This window comes from Neofelis nebulosa, chromosome 8 (genome assembly GCF_028018385.1).
Source record: "Neofelis nebulosa isolate mNeoNeb1 chromosome 8, mNeoNeb1.pri, whole genome shotgun sequence".
In the NCBI taxonomy this organism is placed as follows: Eukaryota; Metazoa; Chordata; class Mammalia; order Carnivora; family Felidae; genus Neofelis; species Neofelis nebulosa.
This window is the reverse complement of record NC_080789.1, coordinates 55,726,929-55,733,958: the sequence shown is the minus strand read 5'-3', so window position 1 is coordinate 55,733,958 and position 7,030 is coordinate 55,726,929. Positions and strand designations below refer to the sequence as shown.

At 32.1% G+C, this 7,030-nt stretch overlaps 1 non-coding gene across 1 annotated transcript; it reads right to left on the bottom strand.

Moving 5' to 3' along the window:
- Positions 1-3,995: 3,995 nt before the first annotated feature.
- On the bottom strand, positions 3,996-4,129 carry LOC131484190 (small nucleolar RNA SNORA31). The gene has a single exon (XR_009248092.1). It is a non-coding gene; the product is annotated as a small nucleolar RNA SNORA31 (small nucleolar RNA).
- Between the last annotated feature and the right edge of the window lie 2,901 nt (positions 4,130-7,030).

Sequence of the window (7,030 nt, the reverse complement as noted above, 5' to 3'; positions counted from 1 at the left end):
TTCTACTGTACCATTTTGGTGATGTCACTGTCTTCACTGAATTATTTTTTATAGAATCTACTTCTCTGTTGAAGTTGTCCAATCTTTCACCTATTTTGACCATATGTTTCCCATTTAACACATTAATCAATAATTGCAAACTCTCCTACATTATACTTAGAAGGTACACATAGGAAAATTAGAAATTTATTTAAGGAAAATTTTATATTTCACATAATATATATACGTTATGGGAAAAACAGAAGCATAAAATTGGGAGCTCTCAGAAATAGCAATTGTCATCAAGTGGCAAGAAAGAGAATATTGGTCATATTTTGAAATTTGACTAAGGTAAATTTTGATAGAAAAACATATGAGAGCCCTTACTTCATAGCATGAATACTACAAAGATTATTCATGAAGGTTGCTATCTCTCAAAAATAAAATTTTGATATATGATCAAGCTGAGAAAAACAGAAGCTATTTATTGAATATGTTTATACATCCAGCAATCTAATCCAATGAAATGGTGTTTAAAAATTGTATATAAGGTAGAAGGGGAAGGGGAAAAAAAAGTTACAGAGAGGGAAAGAGGCAAACCATAAGAGACTCTTAAAAACTGAGAACAAACTGAGGGTTGATGGGTGTGGGAGGGAGGGGAAAGTGGGTGATGGGCATTGAGGAGGGCACCTGTTGGCATGAGCACTGGGTGTTATATGGAAACTAATTTAACAATAAATTTCATATTAAAAAAATTAAAAAAATAATGATAAAATAAAAAAATAATAAAATATCCTATCCAGAAGTAAAAGAAAATACAAATAAAAATAAAAATTATATATAAAATATGAATTTATTGAGAAACCCAAAACCAATATTTTAAAAATGTCATAGACATAAGCTATATATATGTGTGTGTGTGTGTGTGTGTGTGTGTATATATATATATATATATATATATATATATATATATATATATTCATTCCTTGATTAAAATGGAAGCAAGACAACCTTGCCTAATATACTCTATGATAACTTCCTATTAGAATAACTTCACTGAAGGTATAAGAAAAGATGAAAAACATCATCTCAGTGTTAGAAAATTCTTAACCACGTGTTATCATATAAGAGTACCTAGTTGCTGAGAATAAGATTGATATATAAGAAAAAGAAATGGTAACTGAGAAAAAATAGGTTACAGGGAATATTTGAGGAACTTGCCTTTAAAGTAGGAGCCTTGAGGGGTACCTGGGTACCTCAGTCAGTTGAGCATCTGACTCTTAATTTCAGCTTAGGTCATGATTCTAGGGTAGTGGGATCAAGCCTCGCATCGGGCTCAGTGCTGAGTGTAGAGCCTGGTTAAGGTTCTCTCCCTCTTCCTCTAACCCTCTCCCCTGCTTGTGCACTCTCTCTATATAAAAATAAATAAATAAATAGATAGATAGATAGATAGATAGATAGAAAAGAAAGAAAGAAAGAAAGAAAGAAAGAAAGAAAGAAAGAAAGAAAGAAAGAAAGAAAGTAGGAGACTTGAGTTTTCTATAGTAATTTGAATTAAAAGAATATACAGTGGGTATAAAATCTGTGAATGTTTTAAGTTTTTCTATTAAAGTATGAAAGCGTACATATATCTAAGATAATCTGTGTTCCTGAAAAATAGAATAGAATGTCATCCTCTGAACCTGAGGGGAGAAACATGATATCATAAGAGGATAAAGAAAATATTTTTAATATACTCATAGGCTTCTTTCCCCATTAGACTTCTGGTGCTGGAACTCCCACCCAGGAGATTACAAGTCATTACTCTGGAATCTGACCAGCCCAAGAGGCAGCATGGGCTTCAAGAAAAGAGGTAAATAATATTGAGACAGAGAGAGAGAGAGACATCCGATAATGAAACTGTAACTCTAATGCAGGAAATAAACAAAAGAGACCTTGAAAATGTTAAAACTACCAATACTGATTAAAACAGTATGCCAAATGAGGATTTCCATTGCCATGTATTTTTGGTCTTTACCATTATGCTCATTTAAACATAATAATAACTTCATGAGTCTGATCCAGAATATTTTTAACGTAAATTAACTTCATAACTCTGATCCAGAATATGATTTGTAGTTAGCTTGCATTGTCTGTGAGTTAATAGAATTTCTCTTCTATTTTCTGTTACCTGTGGCCTGGATCCATGTTTTCATCTAAGTGTGAAGGCTACAGATTAGCCATGAAGAACGTAGAAGTAGAAAATAAAAAGAAACCTATGCATCTGATTACATTTCTGCTTGATATAGAAATATCAATATTCCTTATTATATTGGACATATACAGTATTATGTGATAAGATGATTATACATACTTTCCTGTATTATGTAATTTTTTGTTCACAATTACCTTATATGACTAGCTTTATAACAGCTGGGTTTATATTTGCTAATTTATTTTTATTTATTTGCCTTAATTTAACATTTGAACCATTTTTTAAATATTTGTTTATTTTTGAGAGAAAGGGAGAGAGCATAATGGGGGAGGGCAGAGGGATACAGAGTATTCAAAGTGGACTGTGGGACTGCCAACAGCAGCGAGCCCAGCAGGGGGCTTGAACTCACAAAGGGTGAGATCATGACCATAACCAAGGTCAGATGCTTAAGTGACTGAGCCACCCAGGCGCTCCATCTACTATATTTTTTTTAAAAAAATCACTTTTAATGTAAGTCAACAGATGTTTATTTAAAAAAAAATGCACAGTTAATGAAAAAGAAATAACCAAAGAGAATACTTTGGTTGGATTTACAAATTACTTGATGGCTGATTGCTCAATGGCAACAGTAAAAAAACAGAAATTATTATATGATTAAATGATGAAGAGATATAACCTGTAATTCTATAAAACACAAAAAATGTAAAGAAAAAAGTCAGCTGGATATAATGGAGTAGCATGTAACATAATAAATTAATGGTTTCTTGATGAAATTAATATTATGTAGGGACTGTAATTCTTTAGTTAAAATTTCCTTTATTAAATATAAAATTAAGATATGCCACTATACAAGCCCAAATGAGAGGGAAGGAATGAAAAGGCAATAATTAAAATATACAAGACAAACAGACCATTGGTGTGACCAATTATAGAATTAGTACACATAGACTGTCAAATTACTGTGATTAATAGTTCCAGAGAACAGATAGCAACTTGAAGAATTTTAACAGAGAATGATATATTAAGATAAACTCATTTGTTTCTTTCCTGTAGTAGATTTACTGTTTCTACAACAATAAAACAACAATAACAATAAAATCAACAATGGGAATTAAAAATTCTTATTTTGGCTTAATGATGGATAAAGCAGAAGGAAAAATATTGTAGGCAGTAGGTAAGTGGGTAAAAAAATATTCAGACAGAAGTACAGAAAAGGAAAAAAAAGAAATGAAAAATACATACATAAAAATAAGATAGAAGGTATTTCTGTCAAACGTCAATGAATCCAGAATGGATGTTGTAGTGTTTAAAATAGTAAACAAATGAAACCCAAAACAAGAAAAAGTGTATATGAACAAGAAATACAATTTAAGACATAATGCTGGCAGGGGATAGGCATCTAGACTAAGATGCATGTCTGCTTTCTTGACCTGAAACCCAGAGCCCTTTGCCACTAACCTGCAGTCACCCTCACAGGGAAACTGCACTTTGAAACAAAGCTGGTTCTTAGCCTATCCTGAAGCGTCAGGGGCTAAGTTGGCATTCTGTTGGTACAGCTCCTGTAAATAGTAAATGCTCATCCTCATGTGGTCTTCCTGTAGGGTGTGGTGTGTGGGATATTGCAGTGTTGAATTTAAACACAATTATATTATGTAATTATCATCCAGTAATTACTTTGTTATTTACTTGGATAATAAGGTAATTACTTTAATTTAAAATGGGCTAAATGATCCACTTAAAAAAAATTGTCCAACTTGAAAAAAAAACTACATTGCTCACAACAGACATGCTTTATTAAAATATTTTATTGCATTATTTTCCCCCCTGTATTGCCCCATTCAATCTTGACTGCCACACTCAGACAGACACAAAGCATGAGGACACTTTTTTCTTGCATCTCTAGTGGAAGCCTTAGCAGCAGAAAGTGACTACTCCAAATCTGTCAAATAGATGCATAAGAGGCATACTTTAAACATAAGAACTCTGAGGAGGAATTAAAATGATGGAGTAGCAGAGCACCATATGCTTGCCCCATCCCCCAATCCCAGCTAGATAAATAAACATAAGAACTCTGAACTTTAAAAGACTATAGCATGGAAATATGAGTAATAAAGGTTTCACTGTGCTAAAAGCAGGTAAAAACTATGAATTACTATTAGACCCAGAGAAATACTTTATTTGATAAATCTGTTAATATTTAATGGATACATACAACAATTCTAAACGTGCATGCATCTAAAAACATAGCCAGTAGAATACATAAGATATAATTTAGGTATAACTAGAAGAACAAATTTACAGACTTAATGGATGTTTCTAACACATCCCTTGCTGTGATTATTAGAACAATCAGAACATCAATAAAGATACAGATTTGGAAGGCACAGAACCAGTAAATCTAACAATTTAAGAAAACATGGAAAGCACTGAATCAAAGAACGGCAGCATACAGTTTTATTTAAGTGCACGTGGAATGGTTACCAAAATTGACCATACATTGGGCTCCTAAGCAGGAATCAAGATAACTAAAGCTATTTAAATCATGACAATGCTCTCTAAGCACAGTGTGATTAAGCTAGAAATCAATAAAGGAAAGATAATTAGAAACATCCTTAAATATTTATAAATTAAATGATATACTTTTAAACAACCAGGGGGGCAAAAAAAAAAAAAAGAAAAAGAAATCATGGGAAAATAGTAAATACTTTGAGACAAATAAAAAGGAAAACACAGCATACCAAAATTCATGGGATGCAATGAAAGCAATGGGTAGAGGAACATTTATAGTAACAAAAAATAAAAAGAAGAAAAATTTCAAATTGACAATCCAACTTTACATCTTCAGTAGCTAAAAAAGAACAAACCAAATCCAAAGCTAGGAGAAGAAAGGAAATAATGAAGATTGGAGCATAGATACACAATAAAAAAAAAAAAAAAAAAGAACCAAAAAGAGAATCAACAAAGCCAAGAGTTGATTCTTCAAAAACGTAAAAAAAGAGTAACAAACCTTTAGCTAGACTAACAAAGGAAAAAAAAAAAAAGATACAAGTAACTAAAATCAGAATATAAGGTGGGGGAATTACCATCAATGTTACAGATACAAATACAGTTTCAAGACAACTGTAGGAATAATTATATACCAAAAATTAGATAACCTATATGAAATGGGGAAGTTTTCACAAACACACAAATTACCGAACTGACTCAAAATATATATATATATATATATACATATATATATATATACACACACACACACACACACACACACACATATGTATACAAATCAGAACACAACTATAACAATTAAAGAGATTAGATCAGTAATTTAAAAAAATAATAATAAAGCAAAAACACCTTTCAGTAAAAGAAATCGGGACCAGATTACTTCACTGGTGAATCCTACCAAACTTTTTAAGAAAAAGTAACCCACTCCTATTCAAAGTTTTTTCAAAATTAGGAGAGAGAACTTCCTAACATTCTTTGAGGCCAGTATTACCCTGATACCAAAGCAAGATAAAGACACCATAAGAGTATTATAGATGAATAGATCAATATCTTTATAAATATAGATGCAAAAATCCACAACAAAATACTTGCAAAAAATTAGTCCAACAGCATATTACCTGAATTATATACTATGACAAAGTGGAATTTATACCAAGAGTGCAGGTTATTCAACATAAGAAAATCAATTATTAATAGACTGAAGGGTTAAAAAAAACTACATGGCATCACAATTGATGCAGAAAAACATTTCACAAAATCTGACACTGATAAAGGAGAACTTGGAAAATTAGGAAAAAAATCACAGCTAACATCATATTTAGTGGTGAAAACTGAATGCTTTTCCTCTAATATCAGGAGCAAGATGGGGATGCCTTGCTTTCACTGCTTCTATTTAACCTTCTAATGAGTCTAGGCAGAGCAGTAAGCCACAATATATACATATATATATATATATATATATATATATATATATATATATGTATATATATATGAAAATCAAATTAGAAAGGGAGAGCTAAAACTATCTTCATTTGCAGGTGACATAGTCCTATATGTAGAAAATCCCCATAATAATCCACAAAAAAAGCTGCTAGAACTAATAAATGAATTCAGCAAAGTTGCAGATTGTAAGATCAACACATTCCATTCACAAAGGAAACCTAAAGAATAAAATGCCTTAACCAAGAAGGTGAAGGCATACACACTGCAAATTGTAAAACATTATTGAAAGAAATTAAGGAAGATCTAAATGAATGAAAAGCATCTCGTGTTCATGGATTGGAAGATTTATTGTTAGGAAGATAGTATTCCCCCAAAGCAATCTACAGATACAATATAACATCCATCAACATTTCAAGAACCTTTTTTTCAGACATGGAAAAGGTGACACTCAAATTCAGATGGAATCACACGGGGTTCCAAATAGCCACACAGTACTGAAAAAGAGGAGCAAAGCTGCAAGACTTAAACTTCCTGATTTTAAATTACTACTAAAGATACACTAATCAAAATAGTGTAGTACCAAGAGGATAGACATATACTCTAACGGAATAGAATCGAGAGTCCAGAAATAAAGCCATATGTCTACAGCCAATTATTTTCAAGAGTACCATGGCCTTCAATGGGGAAAGTGTACTTTCTTCAAGAAATGGTGTTGGGACAACTGGACTTTCACATGCAAGATGATGAAAACAAACCATTGATGCCACATACAATTTTGTTAAAGTTTTTATTTATTTTGAGAGAGAGAGTGGGCGGGGGTGCAGAGAGAGAGAGGGAGAGAGAGTCTCCCAAGCAGGCTCTGCACTGGTAGCACAGAGACTAACATGGGGCTCAATCTCACAAACC